Genomic DNA, 9,781 nt, shown 5'->3' on the forward strand with positions numbered 1-9,781 from the left:
CGTTTATTTATTTTTGAGACAGAGAGAGACAGAGCATGAATGGGGGAGGGTCAGAGAGAGGGAGACACAGGATCTGAAACAGGCTCCAGGCTCTGAGCTGTCAGCACAGAGCCCGATGCGGGGCTTGAACTCACTGACCGTGAGATCATGACCTGAGCCAAAGTCGGCCGCTTAACCGACTGAGCCACCCAGGCGCCCCTTTCCTGAACAAATTTATAAAAGGTTTTGCTTTTATCTTACAAACCATAAATGTATTCATCTTCTAAACTGGAGTAGAGTGGTCTACAAAGCAAATGCACATTACAGTAGGACTTCCAGGTATCCAAGTCAGAGACTAGGAGTGGTGAAAGCTTGTCAGGACAAAAGGGCCCAGAGCCCTGGGGAGGACTCTTCCAAGACCTAGGAGGAGAGGGACGTTCTCCCTCAGGAGTCAGGAGCTGAACCCAGGAAGGGAAGAGGGTCAGCCAGAGCCTGCAAAGGAGTGTTCAGGGGCAGGTGGACCAAGGTGTGATAGGCAAGCACCTTGGATAAGCAGGTGCAGAATCCAACGCAGACAGGCAGAATTGCTGACACCCAAACTTCCAGGAAGACTTTTCCCTGAGGCCCTGAAGGAAGGGAGAATTCAGAAAAGAGGTGAGAGGAAGCTTGGCCAGTCCCAGGTCCAGCCCAGCCCAGTCCAGCCCAGCTCTAGGTCCTGTGAACAAAGACCAGCTCACACCAGGACTCTCGCCATTACTTACAAATCTGTAACTTCCTTAAAGTTAGCTATTTTTGTTACTCCTTGTTTCCAGGCAGTTCAACTAGTAATGTGAACAGGGTTTAAACAAAGAAAGGAGGAGGTGCAAAGAGGATTGGTTATTTGCTTAATTTTTTTTTAAGCATTTATTTTTGAGACACAGAGCACGAGTGGGGGAGGGGCAAAGAGAGGGGGGTACACAGAATCCAAGGCAGGCTCCAGGCTCTGAGCTGTCAGCACAGAGCCCGACGCGGGGCTCCAACCCACGGACCACGAGATCATGACCTGAACCAAAATCGGCCGCCCGATCGACTGAGCCACCCAGGTGCCCCATTTTGGTTACTTATTTAAAAGCTGGTCAGAGGACTGGGGAGCAGCCCCCCATGGGGAAGGTATGTGTGTGTTGGGGCAGGGGCCTGGGGGTGGGCGACAGCCTGGTAGCCTGTGGGGAGAGATAGGCAAGCCGACTCCATCCCAGAGGAGGTGTGGAAGCTGGATGGGGCCAGGGTGGGGGTAGGGGTGAGGTGAGAGCTCTGCCCGGGACTACTCTGCTAGCCCCTCAGGGAATACTTGGGCTTTTAAAATCGCTTTTCTTTGTATTGTAGTCAGAGGTATAGGAACTGACTGCCGTAGGCGGGCGGGGGGGGGGGGGGCTGTGGGAAATAGTTCTGCCCCTCCCCTCGGGGCTCCCACCGCCCCTCCCCCATCACTGTACACGTATTGTCTGTTCTCTGTGGGTCTCCCCCGCCAGACGTGCGCTTCCCGGGAGCAGGCACTGTGTCCGATTCACCTCTTTCTGCCTCACAATGTGGCCCAGCGTGGGGCCTGACACTTGGAAGTTTCTCAAAGAGTTACTTGTTGAATGAATGAACAAATGAATGCTTTCTCCGAACTGCTCTGAACTTTTGATGGGATTTACAAAGAAGGAAAGGCCTGATCACTGCTCCGGATTCCTGACATCACTTCACCAGGCATTCGTGTGGCTCTGGAACTCGGGGAGGCAGTGAATACCTAAGGTTTGGTTTCTATGTGTATGCGCATTTTCCTGGAGATAAGATTCTACATAACTTCTCAGATTTTCAGAGGCGACTGTCCAAAAAGAATGAAAGTAATCATTGAGAAAATAGTCCCAGAATGGAAATTTTACATACGTTTTCTCGGTATTGATTTCTCTGAACCAAATTACTTTTCTTACCAACATTACTGTTTTTTTTCCTGTGTATGATCTCTCTCTCTCTTTTTAGTGTTTATTTATTTTTGAGAGACAGAGAGAGATAGAACACAAATGGGGAAGCAGCATAGCGAGAGGGAGACACAGAATCCCACGCAGGCTCCAGGCTCCAAACTGTCAGCACACAGCCTGACTGGAAGCTGGAACCCACAAACTGTGAGATCATGACCTCAGCCAAAGCGGGATGCTTAACCGACTGAGGCACCCAACCCACCCAGCCGCCCCCCGCCCTGGTCTATAATCTCTTTAGTTCATTTTGTAATGTCAGAATCATCCACATTCACCTTAGTAAATAGTAACATGCTGATAAGGGCCAGGACATGCTACCCAAAAATATGGCATTTTGACTTATTAAAAATATTTTAAGCTGAAGGAATTTTCTAAGGTTTTATTTAATTCATTTTTAAAAAGATTTTTAAAAATGTTTATTAGAGAGAGAGAGAGAGAGAGAGACCGTGAGTGGGGGAGGGGCAGAGGGAGAGGGGGACAGAAAGTCCCAAGTGGGCTCTCTGCTGACAGCAGAAAGCCTGAAGCCTTCTGGAACTCACAAACCGTGAGATCATGACCTGAGCCAAAGTCGGACGCTTAACCGACTGAGCCACTCAGGCATCCCGAGGTTTTATTTTTAAGTAACCTGTACACCCAATGTGGGGCTCAAACGTACCATCCTGAGATCAAGAGTCGCAGGCTCTATGGACTGAGCCAGCCAGGTGCCCCTAGCTGAAGGAAGCCACAAAAGCAAGAGGGTCACTCTGACCTCTCCCACCTTCTTCCCTGAAACAGGTCATAAAACTCCTCTGTGAAAGGTACCCTCCCTATACTATTAGACAGGAGGACATTCTAATTACCAGGGACAGAGAAATAAGGGCCGAGAAGGCTGTGTAAAAAAGCCTTGTTAAACTAGCTCTTATCTTCCAAGTTACTTCTTCACCATTTACTACCCCTAGCCCAAACCCCTTGTCAATTCTTCACAAATTTCTATAGCTCTAAAAGGTATAAAACCTTCTTGCTCTGGTCACTTCTTTGGGTCTTTTCTTGGGAAGGCTTCCATGTACATGTAAAATTTTTATTTCTCCTGTTAATCTGTCAATTTAATTTTCTGATCAACCCTCCCTACGAGGGTTGAGGGAAACTTTTTTCTCTCCTGCAATGCTATGACCTTTGCAATGTCCCAAAACCTCCCTTTCATCACCTCAGCCAAGGCATCCTTAATTGATTTCTCTTACACTTGGGGCTCATCCGCTGTTTTGCAGGTGGATGACAGTGTGGACCGGGTGTGGGGCTGTTGGAAGTGAGACCTTAAGGGCAGAGGCAGAATCAGGAAGAGAGCTGCTGAGATATTCAACTACCTAATCCAATTCTCCTTGCACACTCAGCAGCCTCCCCTCCCTCTGCACAACAATGGAAGGAAAGAGGCAGTGGGGAAAAAATAAGGTCCTGTAATACGGTTAGAAGGGGTAATTACCAGGACCGTGGAGCACAGGGAAAGTACCTCCCAGAAAGAAGGGCTCAAGACAGCCTACAAGGATGAGGAGTAAGGGAATTAGTAACAAATGTATGCTTGTGCAGGGAACCAAAAAAATAAAAATAAAAAAATAAAACTAAATCTCCGTGCTGAATTGGCCAGGCACTGGAGAACCTGAGGTAGGCAGCAAGGACTGGGCTACAGTACATTCCAGGGAAGAGGAGAGAAAGCTCCAAGCCAGGCCGGGATTTTGCAGCAGCTGCTGTGCCCCTGATTCTGAGTATCGGTGCCTCGAGGGAGGGATGAGTCAGTCCCAGCAGATCCAAGTTTAGGATAAAATAGCCAACCAGGAAAGCACTCGGCAAACACCTTCCCTGTGAGAGGGCTACTGACCATTTAGAAGTGGGATCCCCAGCCCCATACAGGACACCAGGGAGGCCCTGGAACTGCTTGAAGGGCTCATTCGCGTAGGGACTGAGAGTGAAGAGCTGTTTTCAAGTGTGTCCCTTCCTCTACCCGGAAAGTTCTGCCAGATTTGCCACCCGTTGTTTGGTTTCATAGAGTTGCCTAAAACCAGGGTTGTGTTAGAGCAGAAGGCAAAAGGGTAAGTGCCAGATTATGGTTGTGAATGTCACATCTTGCTGTAGGAGTCAAGGAAGGGTGTTTTGAAACAAGAATTCTTGGTTATGGGTGTGGCTGTAAATGCATCCTGCACCCTGATGCCTCATGGGAGAGAGCTTTGAGTTGTATGGGGATCTGGCCAGAAGGTAAGCTCCAGCACCCCCATCTTGACCTTCATGGCAGTTGAAAGGATGGTGAGGTCAGATTGCATCACTCAGCCTAAATCTGTGTGGAAAAAGAAAATGACCTGGAGCACATACTGGCTCACTGTTAGTTCATGGTGAGCAGTCCCTTAAACAGTATGTTAGAGAAAAATTCCTGTTTTGGGGAGGAAGTTTGTGACAGGCGACTTTGGTTATATGGTTTTGTGGTACGATACATACATCATGAAACTTGCCATCTTTTAATGATTAAAAAAAATTTTTTTTAATGTTTATTCATTTAAAAAAAATTTAAATGTTTATTTATCTTTGAGACAGAGACAGAGCACAAGTGGGGGAGGGGCAGAGAGAGAGGGAGATGCAGAATCTGAAACAGGCTCTGAGCTGTCAGCACAGAGCCGGATGCAGGGCTTGAGCCCACGAACCACAAGATGATGACCTGAGCCGAAGTCAGATGCTTAACCTACTGAGCCACCTAGGTGCCCCGATGTTTATTCATTTTTGAGAGACACAGAGCAAGCAGGGGAGGGGCAGACAGACAGGGAGACCCAGAATCTGAAGCAGGCTGCTGGCTCAGAACTGACAGCACAGAGCCTGACACGGGGCTCGAACCCATGAACCCATGAACCCATGAACCCATGAACCCTGAGACCATGACCTGAGCCAAAGTCAGATGCTTAACCAACTGAGTCACCGAGGTGCTCCTAAGATTTTATTTTAAGTAATCTCTGTGCCTAACATGGGGCTCAAACTCACAACTCTGAGATCAAGAGTCAGACACTCAACCAACTGAGCCACCCAGGCACCCCCAAAGATTTTTTATTTCTAAGTGATCTTACACCCAACGTGGGGCTCGAACTCACAACCCCGAGACTGAGTCATATGCTCCACCGATTGAGGCAGCCAGGTGCCCCTTATCCATTTAAAAATATATATAAATTTATGGGGTGCCTGGGTGGCTCAGTCGGTTAAGCATCCGACTTCAGCTCAGGTCCGTGAGTTTGGGCCCCCAAGTCGGGCTCTGTGCTGGCAGCTCAGGGCCTGGAGCCTGCCTCTGATCTGTGTCTCCCTCCCCTCAGCTCCTCCCCTGCTCACACTCTGTCTCTCTCTCAAAAGTAAATAAAGATTAAAAAAATATATAAATTTAATGACATTAATTAAAACCACAATGTTGTAAACCATCACCACTATTTACAAAGCTTTTTCATCACTCTAAACAGAACCTCCGTACTCATTTGTGTGCTTATTTTTGTTGTTACCCCACCTCTGCTGGTAGGTGGGGTCAAGTTATGCCTAGTCAAGAGATTTCTTCACCTGAGTTTCTTTCATCACAGGGTTGCTGTGAGTTCTTTTTTATGTAAACAGTTTTGCTACTTTCCTTCTCCATATGCACACTTACTTTAACAAAATGGAAATTATATCAAACGACCCCAAATGTAGTGCTTAACACTACAACCCTTTTACTTGCTTACAATTCTGTGAGTCATCAAGTTGGGTAGGAATCAACTGGGGGGATTTCTTCTGTTATCATTAACTAGTGTCATTTATGCCACTGCAATCTTCTGGCGGTTCAGCTGGGGCTGGATGGTATAATATGGCCTCATTTGTATGTCAGTGCTGTCTATGGGCATGGGTGGTACATTTCCTCCAGCATGTTACCTGTGGAGTAGGGTTCCAGATGCAGGAAGAGAGAAAGGTTAAAAGACCCACTGTGCAAACAGTTTTCAAGCTGCAGTCTGGCTCGTTGCTAATGTCCCATTGTCCAAAGCAAGTCACTTGGCCAAACCCAAAGTCTGCGTGAGAGGGGACTTCATGAAATACGGATACATACAGCATGGTTCATTGGGGCCATCACTGTAACAATCTACCACACCTATGTACTATTTTGCAGTTTGCGTTCCCCCTTAACAGGGTGTCTGTTTTCCAAGTTGATATAATTATAATAATTACATTTTTAAAAATGTTTATTTATATTTGAGAGAGAGAGACAGAGCACCAGTGGGGGAGGAGCAGAGAGAGAGGGAGACACAGAATCCAAAGCAGGCTCCAGGCTCTGAGCTGTCAGCACAGAGCCTGATGCGGGGTTTGAACCCAAGAACCATGAAATCATGACCTGAGCCAAAGTTGGAGTCTTCACTGACAGGGCCACTCAGGTGCCCCTATCATAATTACATTTGTAATGACGACAAAAGAGTTAATCACAGGACTATGCCAAAATGTACCTAATCGTTATTGCTTTTTTTTTTTTGTCTTTAGTGGTTTGTTTTCATTTTCACTGTTATAAAGAAGTCATTAAGGTCTCCCTCCTCCACTGTTGCCACCTCCTTCTGCTGCTCCTGGTGCTGCTAGTATGCTAGTTAAGTGCGGATCTGGTACCTCTTGTGAAGCAGCAGCTGAAGAGACCCCAGCACTCAGTGAGGCCCGCAAAAAGCCCAAGGAAGGAGTCAAGACTGAGAACAATGATCGTATGAATTTGACGGTGACAGGGCAGGATGATTCTGTGGTGCAGGGTAAGATTAAGAGGCACACACTGCTTAGTAAACTAACGAAAGCCTTTTGTGAATGGCAGGATTTGTCCATGAAGCACATCAGATTCTGATTTGATGGGCAGCCAATTAATGAAACAGACACGCCTGCACAGTTGGAAACGGAGGGTGAAGATACAGTTGATGTGTTCCAGCAGCTGACGGGAGGCATATCCTGAAAAGGGAACCTGCCACTTCACTCCAGAACTCTGTTCCTCCAGACCAAGAAGGCATTCTCGATTAGAAAGCCACAATTTGGTTCCACCACATCCTGAGTACTATAGTTTTCTCTATTCTTTCATTTTCCCCTTCCCCGTTCCTTTATTGTACATTAAGGTACTGTGGATGTGCACAAGCATATTGCAGGTGTTTTTTTTTTTTTTTTTTTTAATTAAATGGCCAATGTTATGTTTGGTGCATGTCACATGGAGATGGGATGGGGAAAAATACTGGTTCTGTGATAATAGCCCCTTTCTCCATTAGTGGCATGCTCATTCAGCTCTTTTTTTTTACATTCCAGTAAGTTATTTTGATCTCACTGTTCAACAAAAAATGAGCAACATAAAAATCCTTGCATACCTTGTGTGATTGGAGAATTTTAATGTTTTTCATTTATCATTGTAAAACCAAGGGCAATTTTATAACATTTTTGTACATAGCTGTTAGATATAGGGCACTCTGTCTTTAAGTAGGGATAAATTACTCTAAGAGAAGTGAATCCTAGATACTTTTCCCTTCAAGTCAGCATCTTGTTGTTGAAACAAATTTCTTGTTTTAAAAAAAGTAAATAGATATTTGTTGAATGTCTACTATGTGTAAGGACTTATTCAAGAACACTAAGGATACCTATTTGCTTAAATTTTTTTCAGGGGAAATTCAGCCAAACATGAATATATAAAAAGTACTATGGAGAGAAAGCAGAGAAGGCAGATAACATCCTGGAGAGAAGTTGGGGTTGGTAGGGCTTGCTATTTAAAGTTTATTTAGGGGAACCTGGGTGGCTCAGTCAGTTAAGGGTCTGACTTTAGCTCAGGTCATGTTCTCACAGTTCATGAGTTCAAGCCTTGTGTTGGGCTCTGTGCTGACAGCTCAGAGCCTGGTGCCTGCTTAGGATTCTGTGTCTCCCTCTCTCTCTCCACCTCTCCTGCTCACACTCTTTCTCTCTCTCTCAAAAATAAATGAGCCTTAAAAAAATGCTTTTGGGGGCACCTGGCTGGTTCAGTCAGGAGAACATCTAACTCTTGATCTCAGGGTCATGAGTTTGAGTCCCATGAAGGGATAGAGATTGCTTTTAAAAAATGGCTTAAACTGGGCACATGGGTGGCTCAGTGGGTTGAATGTTTGATTCTTGGTTTTGGCTTGGGTCATGATCTCACAGTTTGTGAGTTCAAGCCCTGTATCCAGATTCAAGTTGATAGCTTGGAGCCTGCTTGGGATTCTCTCTCTTCCTCTCTCTTTCTCTCTCTCTTTCTCTCTGTCCCTTCCCTGCTCTCCTATGCTCTCTCTCTCTCTCTGAAAATAAGTAAACTTTTAAAAAATGGCTTAAACAATAAATGGAGCCTTAAAAAATAAATAGGGGTGCCTATCTGGCTTAGTCAGTAGAGCTTGTAACTTGATTTTAGGGTTGTGAGTTCAAGCCCCACACTGGGTCTGGAACCTACTTAAAATTTAAATATATACACACATACATACATACATACATAAGATAAACCCACAAACAACTAAATAAATAAGATACCTGTGTAACTCCCATCCTTAAAAACATTTTTTGAGGGGCACTTGAGTGGCTCAGTTGGTTGAGTGCCAACTCTTGATTTCGGCTCAGGTCATGATCTCACAGTTGTGGGATCAAGCCCTGAGTCCAGCTCATGGAGAAGTGAGAAACCTGCTTGGGATTTGGGATTCTCTTTCTTTCTGCCCCTCCTCACCACCCCACCCCCCCCCCCGCCACCCATGCACACATGGGCTCTCCCTTTCTCTCAAAATAAATAAACTTTAAAAAATGTTTTTGAATTATGTTCTAAGAATAAGAAATTATTTCTCTTGCATCATATCCTTGTAAGAAGAAGTGAAATCAGTGGGACATAGGGTAGGAATATTAAAACTTTCACAATGCATTGCTCAATTGCTCTCCCAAGGGCTTTACCAATTTATACCACCACCAACAGGAATTTGCCAGTTTCCCTGCTTTGACCACAGTTAACATGGAACATTCTAATTAAAAAAGAAAACTTTGTTAGTTTAATAGGTAAGCCTGGATTTCCTTCTTTTAAGACAGTATTTAATATAGTCTTTTACCTTTTCTTTTTTGTAGTTATCTCTAGAGCCAACGCAGGGATTGAACTCACAACATGAGATCAAGAGTCACATGCTCTGCTGACTATCCCAATAGTCTTTTATCTTGACCACTTCAGTCTTTTTTTTTTTTAAGCTTATTTATTTACTTTGAGACAGGGAGAGAGAGAATAAGAGGGGGAGGGGCAGAGAGGGAGGCAGGAAGAGAAAGAATCTCAAGCAGGCTCCTGGGTCTGCTCTGAACAGGACTCAGGACTCCATCTCAGAACCATGAGATCATAACCTGAGCCAAAATCGGGTCAGAGGCTTAACCGACTGAGCCACCCGGATGCCCCTTGACCACTTTAGACTTTTGCACGTTTTAGTTTTTGAGCTATAATTGCTATTTTCTGTTGCTCTGTGGTGGGTTTGGCTGGGGTGGGGAGGTCGAGGAGACTAAGAGGCACACCCACATGTGCACACACATGCAAAAACGTGGGCATGATCACATTCGGACATATTCACGTTTCCTGGTGTGAATAAAAAATGGGGATAGAATATCTGGAATCATAAAGGGCCAAATACAGAGGAAACCAAATATTTTTAATCAGGGGACTCAGGTAGGTATTTCTTTGAATAGCGGTTGTATTTTGGCCCTTAAGAGGGATAAAATGTTCCTTGGCAGGAGCCCATCTGGGTCTGTGCAGTTCTGACCCTGTGCTATGTGTTCTGCTTGGCTAGGCACACTCTTGGGCGCTGACCAGGAAG

The 9,781-nt window shown here is 45.4% G+C and overlaps 1 pseudogene; it reads left to right on the plus strand.

Annotated features, from left to right (window-relative positions):
* Positions 1 to 969: 969 nt before the first annotated feature.
* LOC125175166 (small ubiquitin-related modifier 2-like) lies at positions 970 to 7,415 on the plus strand (annotated as a pseudogene).
* Positions 7,416 to 9,781: the final 2,366 nt, after the last annotated feature.

This window comes from Prionailurus viverrinus, chromosome C2 (genome assembly GCF_022837055.1).
Source record: "Prionailurus viverrinus isolate Anna chromosome C2, UM_Priviv_1.0, whole genome shotgun sequence".
NCBI classification, from domain to species: Eukaryota; Metazoa; Chordata; class Mammalia; order Carnivora; family Felidae; genus Prionailurus; species Prionailurus viverrinus.